The 15276-nt window shown below is 41.5% G+C and overlaps 1 long non-coding RNA gene and 1 pseudogene across 1 annotated transcript; both read left to right on the forward strand.

Annotated features, from left to right (window-relative positions):
• Positions 1-2363: 2363 nt before the first annotated feature.
• On the forward strand, positions 2364-9828 carry LOC113013991 (tonsoku-like protein; annotated as a pseudogene).
• Positions 9829-10884: 1056 nt separating this feature from the next.
• LOC113012846 (uncharacterized) lies at positions 10885-15049 on the forward strand. The gene is made up of 3 exons (XR_003270760.1): positions 10885-11051; positions 14518-14666; positions 14986-15049. It is a non-coding gene; the product is annotated as an uncharacterized LOC113012846 (long non-coding RNA).
• Positions 15050-15276: the final 227 nt, after the last annotated feature.

The raw sequence follows: 15276 nt of genomic DNA on the forward strand, positions 1-15276 counted from the left end.
GTATTCCGATATCCATCCATCCATTCGCTTATCCTTTTCAGGGTCGCGGGGGGCGCTGGAGCCTATCCCAGCTGTTATAGGGCGAAAGGTGGGGTACACCCTGGACAGGTCGCCAGTCTGTCGCAGGGCTAACACATAGAGACAGACAACCATTCACACTCACATTCACACCTAGTGGCAATTTGGATTATCCAATTAACCTATCCCCACAAGCTGCATGTCTTTGGACGGTGGGAGGAAGCCGGAGTACCCGGAGAGAACCCACGCAAACACGGGGAGAACATGCAAACTCCACACAGAAAGACCCCGGCCTGATGGTGGAATTGAACTCAGGACTTTCTTGCTGTGAGGCAACAGTGCTAACCACCGTGCTGCCGATAGTTACCGATAATTTGGTAATAATTAGAATACAGTTACTTCTAAATAAATGGATTACACGATGGTCTTTTCCTGTTTCATATGTCAGGCTATACCCTCTCTAATTTTGTTGATTTCACGCATTACCGGAAACCCAAACAAAACACGCAACAAGAAGCTCTAGTGTAAGTGTCTTGGTAATGTTGGTGGTGTCAGTTATACAATGGACCCAGAAACCGAGCTGCTCTCAACTATAAAGACTCCACCCGAAAGAAACATCTGGAAGTACATTCTTTTTTTAAAGACTAACATTAGCTAGGGCTGTGCGACATGACCAAAATCTCATATCCCAATATAAGACGTTTCTCGTCCCGATAATGATATATATGACAAAATAGTGCTTTTTCTGTAAATTCTGTGAATATCGGGCAACTTGACTTTCATGAAGTGTTTTCAGCTGGGTGTCGTGTACCTGGAGTCGAGTATTTTGACCAATGCACTATATATTTTTAGATATATGTTGTAACGGCCGCCATTTTCTTTCTGAGTATTTATTACACGTGGGGGAAAAGCCTGTTCTAACGTATGAGTCTAAGGTTTATTTTGAGCACCTGATGGCTCTTTTTTGCTTCTCATCTATAAACTCTCTCCACAAACTTTCACATGATTCATGCGTAGGTGGTCGAAGAGGTTTGTCGTGTTTGAGTCCGTGGTGGGAACCAGTCTGGGCATAATTTCCATAGTACAGTTTTCTGATCCGTGTCAGACTTTTCATAACCAAACCATGTCCATGCAACAGGGGGAGCCCCTCATTTAGGAATAACATCCTCAATTTGTTTTGACTGGTCCTTCTGTTTGGAGCTACCAGGTTCTGCCTCATCTTTATTGATTGTACAGCCCTAACGTAAGCCTACTACAACTACCTTGTATTAGTTTATGTAGCTATCTAGGTTATGTCTCACTTCAGAATCTTCGATGTACTATTGCTGTGTGACTCATTACTATTACTGAAGGCTGCATTACAACCTGCTACTTGCAAATAATTATGTGCAGTTCTGAAAGCAAACAGAAAGAAAACCTATTACTGATACAGAAATTGTGTTCTACACGAGATCGCTGCAAAAACTGCAGCCTTGCCTAATGTCCACCCTACTGTTACTCATTTTACATCACGATTTAAAAATTTACTTGAGATTGCTTTCAGAACTGCACATGATTGTTTGTAGCTAGCAGGATGTTAATGCTATGAATCAAGTCTAACAGTCTTTAGTCTATGAAATAACTTTAGCTAAAGCCAGCTAACAATGTTAGCTCGGTGGCTAGTAGCCTTCAGTTATAGCAATAATTCACACAGCAATAGTACATTCAAGTAGTTGTAACAAGCAAGTAATAAAGTAATAAAGTAATCCGGACCAAAGTATTCAGAATACGTTATTCACATTGAGTAACTTAATGGAATAGTTACAAACTCCATTTGGGCCATGTATTCTGTAATCTTTCGTGGAAAACATTTTAAAAGTAACCTTCTCAACACTGCACAGATATAACTTCATACACTTTACTGTGGTGTATTACTAGTTCAATGCATTTAGATCATGCCCACGTGAATCACACGATGATCCCGCAACCCTCACACCTCCACACCTGTATTGTGTGACTTTATCCCGGGTCTGATATCAAGCAGTCTTAGCTGACGGATCTCTTCCTCATACCGGACGATCGTTTTTTCAAACTCTGAGAAGATTTCTTCTGCAGCAGAAGTTAATCTCTCCTTGATAAACTCTCTAAGATTCTGAACTGAAGACATTATTGCAACAACAACCGACACGGCCAAACCAACATCTTCAAACTTAATTCAGGATCGCGATGGGATCTCTCAATGGCGCCATTGCTGCTATTCTTCTTCTACTGACTTTACGGTAGGCTGGAGGTATAAAAGGCGTAATACTGCCCTCGTCAGGTCTCCTGATTTCTCTAGTACAGACTCTGCTTTGTCTTTCTACAAAGAGTTGATGACATTAAATACAGATGTTTTAACAGTGCTTGAATGTTTTATTTTGTTTACTCTAGCCTCCAACTCAAACTTTGGTTGCTCCTATGCCCACGTCACTTCCTCCACCAATCAGAATGAGGGTCCGGGTTCAGGAAGACGTCTTCCTGATCCCAGTTCCACAAAGGTCGGTGAAAACTTTTAAGTTTGAGCAGTATATAAAAATAAATCCCAATCTGATTGGTATAGTGTTTTTTTGTTGTTGTTGTTGTTTTGTTTTTAATTTCTGTTTAATCGCCGGTCATTGCTCTGCATCCCAGTGAGGCCAACTCCTGCTCTGTGTCGTGGCTGTGTGAGCAGGCAGCTCAGCGTTACCAGAAATGTGGCCTCCTGCCTTGTCTCTCTCTGCAGAAAGAAGGCGCTCTGCTCTCCCCGCAGGACCAGCTACTGGCCGTCCTGCACACAAATGAAGAGGTGAGGTGACACTGAGGAGAGCCAGAAGTGACCATACTTGGACCACAGACAATTTAAAAGATGCTGAAGACTACCATGATTGGTTGATGAAGTCTGATCACGAGTGTTTAAGACAAATGTTGTCACCGTTGCTATCTTGGATTTAAAAAAAAAAAAACCCACAGTGACAAGAGGATGGCTATGACTGTGAGACAGCTTGCATGTCAGCCAGTGAGCATACTCCTTTTCTTAGGCAAAGTATGGCCCAAATTCATAAAATAGACTTTCTCATAGACACAGAGGTCTTTTTTAAATCACTGATAGAAGGAATGGAGGTTCTAGGTCCTTCCACAATGACTTCATCTTTCATTACCCAGATGAGGCGTGCAGGTTTTAGACTGTATGATTCTGGTAAGAAGGTGAAGGGCTGATTATGTTAAGCTGCCTGAGAAACTACAATCTGAGAAACTGTAAAGATTAGAACCATTTCTATTACCAGACTGGATGCTGACTTGCTTTTGGAGCCAGCTTCCAGAAGACACTGAAGGAATCACAGTTTTTGGGATTGAATCCTTGGCTTCACTTTCCTGCACCAGTGCAGGATAACTGATGGGTTTGTATTGCAGGTTCTGGCTGAAGTTTGCTCGTGCACTCTCAGAAATAGAGGTATGAGAGAAGAACATTTTTGTACCTATAGGTACATTTTTTTAAAATGTTCCCTTAAAAGTACAATACTGGCCTTTAAAAGTCCAGAAATGCCCCTTTAAAGGTACAATTTAAAGTACAAATCTGTACCATTTTGACCTGTACTGCAGTGACAGTGGCAGAATGTGGTAATGGGTCAGCATGGGAAAATCTGGATGGGCCTGGTTAATTGTAAAATTCATATGAGATGTGAGTGTGCTCATAAAAGCTACATGTTATAATCAAATCTGTTGGTCCTCTCCTCTGTACGTAAATTATCCTATGATGCAAAGAATATCTGTAACCTACCTTTGTGTAAGTTATGTTAAATTATATTTTTTAAAAAACACACAATGACATGCAGGCACAACCAAATGATGTTAAAAAAAACTGGTCCATTTCCATTTTATTAAGTTCCAGTTATAATTTTTAATGTTTTAAATCTTGGTTGTAGCCTTCAAAAACGTGAAATCATATTACTGTTATGTTTGGCCATTTACTTTTTCGCTTTTACTACATCCTAGAATTGTTCATTAATTGGGAGGTTTTTATGGAATTTGCAACATCAAGTTAAACCGAGGTTCTTTGGAAGTTAAAATGTCAAGCAGATGTTTATGTTACGGTGACTACACTTTGTAAGTTACAAATATAGTTCGCCAAGACAGCATAACGGTTTCTAAACAACTGCGCATTAATACCACAATGTTGTATTTCCATGTATCAAGTTCGCAACGCGCATTAATCCCAAAGGCTGAAAAGCCAGCAGCGATGAGTGCTCCGCCTCCGCGCTGACTAGCGTTGACGCTGAAAATGACTCTCAGGGGGTTATCGATGGAGGAGCTCCTTATAAAGTTGATGGAAGAAGGCATTGATGTGTCAGACGACGAGGCGCAAAGGTTTAGAGGTAAGTCGGGTGTGATTTTGTGTTGTTATAAAAATTACAACGTGTAATTTTACAGTAGAGTTAGCAAAAGTCCGAAGAGCTAGCTTTAACATGGGTGAATGCTAGCAGTTAGCTAAGTTTTAAACAAAGAAAGGTACAAATGTGGACTATTTAGACTGTTGGTGGAATCGTCAACGTCTGTCTTCCCGCCGTATTCCAGTGCTTTATCAATAAATAGTCACTAACCTTGTACAACAATGTAAAAAAATCAATAATTTCTCAAAACATGCTTGTATGTAAATATAGCTATTAACAAAAACGTTTTCTAAGCAAAATTTATCGCATCTAACTTGTTTCCCGCTCAAAGGGATTTTAAACAATGGAAGGTACACATTTGCACCATTCCACCTATTTAGTGGGATTTGGGATTTTCGAATCTGAGAGCTGTAAGCTCTGCGCAGGGACACTGTCTGCAACCCAAGAATTGTTAAGATGATTGGGGAAACAGCTAATGATTTTTTTTTTGTCTCTAAATCTGATTATTATTATTATTTTCTGTACTAGCTGATTAATCAATCTGTTTATTAGCTTTAGAATTTTTTGATCAAGGGTTAAAGTACTTTACATTTATCTCCAGTCTGTGTCTTTAAACATGTCAAAAGTTTAAATCCTCAATGTAAAATGTCATCCTTTTGTCTATTCTGCTCTTTTCATTTCCAGTTGTGTGATGAGGTTGATTTAATGCATCCCTGCCAAGACAACATCTGTCGCCGCTTTAGCAAAAACTTCACTGCTGTTCTTCAAATGACCAAGGATTTGCCACTGAAGAAGGTCTACATGGAGGGAGAATGCACTGGCTGAAGACATTACAGGTGCTAATTTGACCGCATACAAATAGTAAATTTTGTGACAATTCATTTGCTCTCTCTTCCAAAGATAATTGATGTACCATAGTGTCATGTGAAGAGCATGTTAATGGGAATTTGCATGCTATCAAAATCTAATGAAGTGCATTTGCATCTGTATGACCTAGGAATTGACTTCAAGGGGGTACTTCTCTTGCCATCCATCTTCAAGGAGAAGATAGAAGATTTCATCATCCTTGGAGAGGTAAATGCATGATGCAATGCATAGCCTTTGGCCACAAGTTTCATTCTCGGTGTTTTGTTGGCATGGAGCTGAATTCAGCTGCGGTTCAGCATCACAGCTAAGCTAATGTAGGGGAAACACTGCTGTTAATCCACAGTGCTGCTGTGCTCTTGGGTTTTGTCTGGTGTTTATATAGATAGATAAACCTTTATTGTCCCCTTAGGGAAATTCTTCTTCACAGGTACTGTCACTGTCAGGGGTGATTACTTTTGCCCTTGAATATTATGTCAAACTTTAGCAGCTTATCAAACACTACCACGACAGTCATTGGTCAAGAAGCTTTTTGTTTGGAGTAGGGGCCATGTTTACAGGTTATCAGAATAGACAGTTTTGTTTTGCTGCAAATAAAGAAGGTAATTTGAGGAATCTGTTGAAAATCCACTTGGCACATATTGCTTAAACATACTGTATACTAATGTTTTTCTTCCTCTTCTGCAGAATACTCCCACGAGTCCATACCCAACCATTCGAATGAAGGATAAGAGTTGGACAACTGCCCTCTTAAGACAGTTTCGCTGTGTTGTGACAGTTGAAGGAGTGGATGTTTGCTCGTGCCGCTCGCTGGATGAGGCCTACTTCTCAGCATTCTCCACCTTCTTCGTGTTCAACATGACCTACCCTGCATACTTCAAGAAAACATTTGTCTTTCTTCAGAACTGCATTGTCAACATAGGAGACCAGGGAGACAAACCCCTGCCAGTAAGTGTCACCAGGGTACTTAACCAACTCTATTAAATATGCCCCCACCCAAGTGTCACTACCTTATTCACTACCCAAGGCTGATTTTGATGTATGGTCCTCTTCGCCCTTTGTGGTGTATGGGATATGAAAGCAAGCATCAATATTTCAAAAATCTAGCGAGTAAATGCAAAAACTTTGTAAACATCACTGCAACTCTTAACAATCGTCATCAAATGAAACAGTGCTGGGAGTTTTCTTCAGATAAGTTGCTTGTTGACTTTGAACATTCACTCCAGGTGCCAGGTGACTTACAGAATGCTCTGGAAATGAACAAAAGTTTTACAGATGTGCATTTTCAGGATAAAGTGCTTCAGTGTGTGTCTGCTATATCTGTCAGCAGTAGGGCTGGGCGATATGACCCAAAATTCATATCTCGATATTTTTTAGCTGGATGGCGATATAAGATATATATCTCAAAATTTTTTTTTTTTAAAGCCATAAGTTAAGAACAAAAAGAGAGTTCTTAGTCACACTGTGTCCCAGATGTCACACGGGCACTTTTATTTACATACAGCGTAGATGTACATGAAAAAATTACTCAAAAATAAATTCTCAGCATTTATTAAATAATCATGGTCCATAAATAAAAGAAAACTGTTCTTTTTGTGCATAACAAAAAGCTCACAATTGTGCAGTCAAAATGTAAACTAACAGACGCTGAGCATAATAACAAAGAGACAGATTTCACAGCTGCACCACGTCTCTGAACAGGTGCCATTTGTGGTCCTTATACACACACAGTACGGTAATATTACGTTGAAGCACAGTATGTATCACTCCACGAGGCTCCTCCTCGGTAGCCGTAATCATCCGACAATCCATCAAGCGGTGCAGCTCCGTAGCTTAGCAAAGTCATATTAAAACATTTTTTGACAGATTGCTGAGCGCTGTGTACCACATAAAATCGGTTCGCGGTCAGTAAGCACAACCAGAATTCATACATAGGGCGCACTGTCGAGTTTTGGGAAAATGAAAGGATTTTAGGCCGTGCAGCCCGGTTAGCGCGGTTAGCTCGCTAACACGTTGACGCCGTCCAGCCCCACGCACGGGGCGATCCGCGGTAACTCGCTAACGGAGATTTTCCGCTTTCATCTTGTCATTGCCTGCAGATGAAGCTATGGCGGAGGGGCAGTTGTGTTCAGTGAAGGAGAGGCGAGGCCGAGTAACGCAGCGTAGAGACAAAAGTGGACGAAAGAGAGGCAAACCTGCGGCTCCACAAGTATAATTATAACGTAACATAGACTATATCGATATAAACGATATTGTCGCATCTTATATCTCGCATGAAAATATATCGATATTTTTAAAAAACTCGATATATCGCCCAGCCCTAGTCAGCAGTGTCAAATATGAACTTGAGGATGTTTTTGTAGTTGGCCATACACACACTGAAGCCATACCTATATTCCTTAAAATCAAGTATATTTTGAATGTTGATACTTGTTGGGTATTGTGTGGGAAACTGTTACTTCCTTGCACTTATGAATGTCATTTCCATGCTTACCAAGTTCAGTTGACAATGACTGGATCCTGTTCAATCCAGGAAATGAATTAGACTTTCAAGCTCTAGACACGTATTTAGTAGATGATAGGCTGTTTGTGTCCTTGAGGTATTCTGTGTGACGTGATTGCAAGCACATTTTCCATTGTGTTCAGGTGTTTAATGTCTTTATGTGATTGTTTACTTTTTTTTTTTTTTAAATGAATGTATTTTTCTTGACATGTCCTATGGCAATATACGAAAGTAATCAAGGATGTATTCCTGTGGTTGTTTAAATGCTTTGATGTGATTCTATTATCGAGAATAAATGGTTAAATAACCAAATATTTTGGAATATTGGGGGTACATTTTTGTCTCTTTAGGTACGAAATAGGTTGTCGCTGGGGGGGTACCCTCATAGGTACCCTACTGTACCCTTTTCAAGGGAACATTTCTGTACTATAGTTTCAAGGTACATTTATGTCTTAGGAAAGTACATGATTGTACTTCAGATGGTACAACTTCATAAGGTACAAAAATGTCCTTCAAAAAGGAACACCCCCAGCGACAAGCATTTGTACCCTTTTTGGTACACTTTGGTACCCCTATTTCTGAGAGTGTGGGGATCTCCCTCCTCTCCCTGAGCGATACAAGAAGGCCTGTCAAAGTCTAGCAGTGGGTGAGCAACACAGAGGAAATGCATTATAAAACGGACACATGTGCATTCTTGTATTCTGTTATGAAGTACCATCTCTTTCTACCTGTAGATGAGAACAAGCGTGTCTCCCGGCTATGAGGTTCGGGACCGGGGTTCCTCCGTGTCAGGACTCCAAGTGTCTCGGTTTGGCCGCCTCTTCCCTCGGCCCGCTCCTCCGTGCCCTAAAACTTCAGGCCAGCCTCACGGAGCTGCGAATTTCTGGAAACCGTATGTCTGACGACCTTCTCCCTGAGCTGATTGCCACAACGCTCACATGCCTCGTCTGCAGCTGCTGGACATTTCTGCCAACTGCATTACAGGGGACGGCCTGGAGAAGGCTGTAAATGCTTTAAAGGGACAGAGTGCACCTGCATTCCCGGTAAGGGCCTCAGCTAGCCAATAGTGGCAGCTCCAGGTTTACCATCTAACCTGTATTTAAGTACCTCTGGTCTTAATAACTACCTTAGATCTTAATAACAAGCTAACCTGATTCGTATCAATGATATCTGTCAGAGAGAATTGGCTCTCGTGATCATTTGCTTTTTCTGCTCGTTTCCACTCAAAGTGCCTGGAGGAGCTGGACCTCAGTATGAACCCACTGGGGGACGGCGTGTCTGAGTCTCTGTCCTGTCTGCTGTCCTGCTGCCCTGTGCTAGCCAAGCGGTCTCTGCAGGCCTGCGGCCTCACTGCTCGTTTCCTTCAGCAGCATCGACTGCTGCTAGCCAGCGCGCTCACAGGTGACTCTAACAAGCAGCTGACTGAAGCCTTAAGCTTCACTGAACTCCCACCCATAAGCAAAACTGCAACTAACTTTACATCTTCTGAACGTTCAGGCACAGGCCATTTGAAAGCAGTGTGCCTGTCCCTCAATCCCCTAGGCTCCACCGGCTTTGAGCTGGTGTTAAAAAGACTGCCCCTCCACTGCCTCCCACACGTGGACCTGTCAGCTGTCTGCAGAGGGCCTGCTGATTACCCGGCACTGGAACACCTCGCCAAAGTCCTGTCACAGGTGTGCATGCAAAAATCATGCAATGTCATTTATTGTCGAAAGATATAATTGTGCAATCAGGTTAAGACTTTTGTGTTTTTGCAGGACGAGTGCTCTCTGACCCACCTCAGCCTGGCTGCAAATGGGCTGACAGACAGCAGTGTAGCTACCTTGGCGAGGTGTGCGTGTGTGAGAGTCAAGACCTGGACAGTTTGTCAGAGCTGGTCCAGGATATCCGTCTTTGCTCTCAGGCCCTCAACAAGCTGGACCGACAGACCTTGAAGCAGAGCTGGGACAGGACTCAGTCACACGGACACTTTCTCTGCCACCTCTACTTGAGGGTGGCAGGTGTGTTCATAATAAATAATTAATAATGAATTATTAATTTCCTAATAATTCATAATAAAAGTGGTCATTTTTATAAACATTTTGTTTAATGAGGCTACACCAAAAAGAAACAAGATAAAAACAAAATAAAGTGACATGGCGTCCACCGACAGTCTGTGGATAGCTTGTGTTTTATGCATTTTTGTCTGCCTTATTTATACATGTAAAGCTCTGTATCTGTATAAAGAGTTTGTGTTAGTGTGTGAGAGGTTTTGTGTCACAATGGTCCTGTTTTGGAGGATTTGATTAAAAAAAACCAAACATAATTAAAGTAACCAACGATGCTATACGTTGACATCGTTCTTTCACTGTAAGACAAAGCAGGCTATGGTGAATAATCACAGCGATTTTCAGGTCTCTGAAGAAATCTATCTAGGAGCTATGACAGTGTAAAGACACCCTGCAATTTTAAATGTGTGGCGACATTTGAATGAGGCGCATACCAGTAGAGGGAGCCAACGCACCACGAATGGTACACAGCCACAGATGCGCTAGAAAACTGAGAGAGGCCGACAGTGATCGCTTACTTTTTGTAAGGGGCTTGTTGAGATTAAATAGAACAAGTTACAAAGCATTAAAACATGTTAAAAACACAACAGCCTTATTAAACGCAGAGTAGTTTGGGCCCAGAAGTAGGATTGATCACGTCATCACTTAAAGACCGGATAGACACACGGTGAAGTTACTCATGTTTACTGTTGTTGCCACTTTCTAAATGTAGCAGGATGAATATTATATGTACTGGTTGATCCCACTTTTTTGAGGAGAAATAACTTTGCTCGTTATCAAATTATCAGTATCTCTGGAAACATTTAATACATTGTGATGGTTTAAATGCTCAGTCGTTTTCTCTTGTAGAATTCATATTCATAATAATATTTAGACAGCGGCACTATAGGTGTTGGCAGTTTTTGCAGTTTTACAAGCCCTCACGGTAAAAATATGGAATTAAATGTCACTAATGGGCTCTTCTCAAAAAAATCAGCGTCTGTGTCACACTGATTTTGATTAACTGACTTATTTTATTGTAATCAAACCTATTTTGATATTGTTGTCTTGTTTTTCCTTTAGCGAGGTGGTTTCCTTCCAATTGTAGCAGTACCAGTACGTCTGCCAGCTCCAGGTAGAGCTCCAGTGACCAGGAAGACCTCAGCATTCACCAATTCCTGCTGAATTACCGCAAACAGAAAGAACTGACAGAGGGCATTGGAATAGAGGATGATTATAACACTGAAGACCAAGGTAATAGGTCTGTCTAAGGGCCAGTGGAATATAAGCTATATGTTGTAGTGGTGATTATTTTAGATTAGGGCTGCCACGATTAGTCGACTAGTCACGATTACGTCGACTATCAAAATCGTCGACGACTGATTTAATAGTCGACGCCTCGTTTGAAGCATCACAAAAGACGCAGGAATAAGTAGTAGGATTTAAGAGTGTAATAACGGACTGAAATAGAAGATGGCAGCACTGTATGTACAAGGATGCCAGCTGCCGTTAAACCCCAAAGAAGAAGAAGCTGTATCCCAGAATTCATAGCGCAGCGCAGCTCAGTTTACAACAATGGCGGCAGCTAGTTAGTTTTAATATTACTCTTATTATTCTTTCTGGGTCACAAAATAAACGATTAAAATATTTTCAGGCGAGAATGTAGCTGTGTAAACCTCAAATATTTGCTCAGTTTATCAAGACACCACACGTTTTCGGAGACGTCTGTTACCCACTAGTTCGATAGCTAACTGGGGGCAAGGCTCACTAGGGCTGTATCCCAATTCAGGGTCTGCAGCCAAAGTACGCAGCCTCAACGATCCTCAAGGGCCGCGTACTTAAAGACTGCTAAGGCCGGAAGTGCGAGGCTTGTGAAATGGGACGGTCTAGCCCAGGTTTCCTAGCAACCATGATACTAACAGCTGGAAACGTTTCATACAGCTTTGTTTGACAGAAATGAAGGAGAAAATCTTTTGTTCATTTGTTTGTTTGTTTCTACATGAGCTTTGATCATTCTCTGTAAGATTAAGCTCAGCTATTGAACGGCGTATATTTTAAAGTAAAGGCTTTAAAACCAAGTTAGTACAAACGTCACTAATGTCACATAACTTTGCCGACATGTGGCCAACAGTAATGTTTTAATGTTCTTCGTTATTAAACATTTGCACATAAATAAGTGACATAATATTCAGTACTTAAAGTTTACTCTTCGGGCGCCCCTCATCCGCTGTTTTTTTCGGCAAAATTATCCACACCCACCGCCGCGCTATGCATTCTGGGATATGTTGGGCCAACGAAGTCTACACCGCCACGTCCTTAAAATTCAGGGAAATGAAGGACGCATTTGAGGGCCGCATTTCGAGCAGCCTTCGAATTGGGACAGCCTTCGTCGCGTCGCGGTGACGTAATCGGCCTTAAAATGCGGCCTTTAAGGCTGCAGACCCTGAATTGGGATACAGCCTAGTAGTGATGTGCGATACCACTGATTTCCTTTCCGATCCAATACCAAGTAATATTCAGGGTGGTATCGACGATACTGATCCGATACCGATACTTTATACAAAAACGTATTTTATTTATTGTATCTCAAATTATAGCATCATAATGATTACAGGATATCAGATTACTTGTTCTTATCACTTAATAATGCAGAATTATCATGTAGAAATAAAAAAAACTGAAGTTGTGCGCTATTTGAACACCTTGCCTGCCTGCAGCACTAAAGGACTCCATGAGAGAGGTCTGTCTCGCCCTAGCAGCACCTGTCCCCTCCTCCTCTTCAGTTCGTCTCAACATACGCGCCTCATATTCTGTGATATGATTTACTCTGAGGTGTTTGACAAGGTTAGTGATGTTGCCACAACCATACATGCCAACCCTCCCGATTTTTCCGGGAGAATCCCGGAGCCACCATTCTCCCAAATTTCCACCTGGACAACAACATTGAAAAACCATATTGCAGCATTCATAGCACGGCCCAGCCAATTCCAGTTTACAACAATGGCGGCAGCAACTTAGTTTTAATATTACTCTTATTTCTCTTTCTGGGTCGCAAAAAACAAAAACAAAACTTTTAACATATTTTCAGGTGAGAATGTAGCTGTGTAAACTTCAAATATCTGAGCCGATCGACACATCGTCTTCAAACCCCCGCGATCTTTCACCACTCGGGTTAAACATGATATATAAGTCACTTTGATAACTTAAAAATGTTATTGTTTGGCTTTTTCAGTGTTTTATTTGTTCGTGAGTAAATCGGTTTGGCTGAGATTAAAGTTATTAGATTAGATCAAATTAAATTTAACTTTATTAATCCCTCGGGAGGGTTCCTCCGGGGTTTTCACACAGCTGAATAAACATCAAACAGAAAACTAATTAAACAAAGTGTGAGACGGTCGAGAGTTTACGCCAGCGCCCGGTTATATTTTAGATAGCAAGGAGCAGACGGCAGTTTCACTCCACCGAGGGAACTCATGACGTACCACCCGGCTTTCTTTAGACCGCGAAGGGCGGGTCCTCAGGTGGAAGCAGCCTCTGAATTTCGACACCCCCGCTGTTTCCGGGCCGGCTAATAATAACGGTGACATTTAACGTATTTTATCCGATAAATAAACCCTGTAAAATGTATTTATCACCCCCCCAACAGCCCTTTTGAATGTCTCCCTAATTCTGAGGTCTCAAGGTTGGGAAAGTATAGCCACCACACCTCACTGTTGGAGCACTTTTTTGCCACATGTATTGCAAACCATGTCTCAGCTGTTTGTGGAGGTAAAATACGTCCGCACAATTACGCTCTGCCATTGTTGTGAGTGCGCGCGCCAAGGGGCTGCGAGACATTTATACAGCCGTATTTCGCACATGACTATGAAAGGCGGAAGTAGTTCCTTTGAATGTAGACAATCCGAATGTTATAGTTTCTTTCCACTGTGTTGCTGTTAATGATAAACTACAAATTTACCCTAAATTACTAAAAAATATCGATATTTTAATGTGAGAATCGATTCTAGAACATAAATGACTGGTATCGGAGGAATCGATATTTCAGGATTGATCCGCACATCACTACAGCCTAGAGCCTGTGAGAACACCGGACTCCTGCAAATCGTTTTCAAACCCTTTCGCTACTCAGGTTAAACATGATATATAAGTCACTTAGATAACTTAAACATGTTATTGTTTGGCTTTTTTTGATAATTTTATTTATTCCTGAGTAAGTCGGTTTGGCTGAGATTAAAGTTATAGTTTTTACACAGCTGAATAAACGTCAAGCAGACAACTGATTATCAGAAGTGTGAGATGCTCGAGAATATACTCCAGTGTCCTGTTATATTTTAGATAGCAAGGAGCAGACGGCTGAGTTTATTAAACTTCACCGAAACAATCTGCAAATTTCATTAAAATTTAATAAACTATCATCTTGTCTTTATTTTTAGTTAGCACAGACCTTAAACACTTAAAGCTGTAAGCTAAAGATAGTTATATAAGAGCAGATGCTGCTGGTGGAATAAGCTGTACGTTTTACGTCCAATGGATGCATGATCTGATTAGTCGACTAATCGCAAAAATAATCGGTGACTAGTCGACCATCAAAATAATCGTTTGCGGCAGCCCTATTTTAGATTCAGAGTGTAGAGGAGATGGATCATTGTAATTAAGAGTCATAGAAATCTGAACCTCACTGCTAAACTGGCGGTCTAACTGTACATGTGCTCCATTGCAGAGGTCCTTCCCCTTGAGTGTGAGGATGTTGAAGATACTGGTAGTCCTGATGTGAAAGCAGAGCTTCCCTCCCACCTCAGCATCACTAAGGATGTTATGGAGCGCTGCATTCATCTGCTGTCTGATCCCAGCCTCAGGCTCCGACTCAAGGTACTGTATCAGTAGTTTTATGTAGAGTCAACTGTTGGACTAATAACAAAAATAATCATTCTTGTGAAGGTAGGACCGCCAGCGTTGGTACAATTCATCCTGTCAGAACTGTGTGGAGGACTGTTCAGTGGTGTAATGCTCATCAAGGAAAAACATTCAGTCTGGTCCAGGAGTGAAACAGAAATAAGTCTGTGCTGAAGTCGTGCCTGCTCAGGAGTTTGGGCTCTCAATGAAGACCTCAATAATTAGTTTCAGCTCACATATAATCAGGATCAAAACAGAGATAATTGTTAGGTGTGTTGTGTTTCTTTGTCCTTAGGTACTGGACGTGCTGGAGTTGTGCGTTCAGGTGCTGAATGACAGGGAAAATGAACTGCTGCCTGTGGCTCATCACTGCTGGCCAGCACTCCTGCAGAGACTCACAGCTGATGACCCATTAGCAGTCCTCAGAGCCTTCAGGGTAAGTAAAACAAACCTCTCTTTTCATTACGTGAGTCAAAATTATTCAAGTCGTCTTTAGTTTTAAACTCTTAGTAGTAGTGATGGGCAGATGAAGCTTCATGAAGCACGGAAGCTTTTCATCCAATTGGTTCACCCCAGTGCAAAGCTT

Source organism: Astatotilapia calliptera, chromosome 20, assembly GCF_900246225.1.
Source record: "Astatotilapia calliptera chromosome 20, fAstCal1.2, whole genome shotgun sequence".
NCBI lineage: Eukaryota > Metazoa > Chordata > Actinopteri > Cichliformes > Cichlidae > Astatotilapia > Astatotilapia calliptera.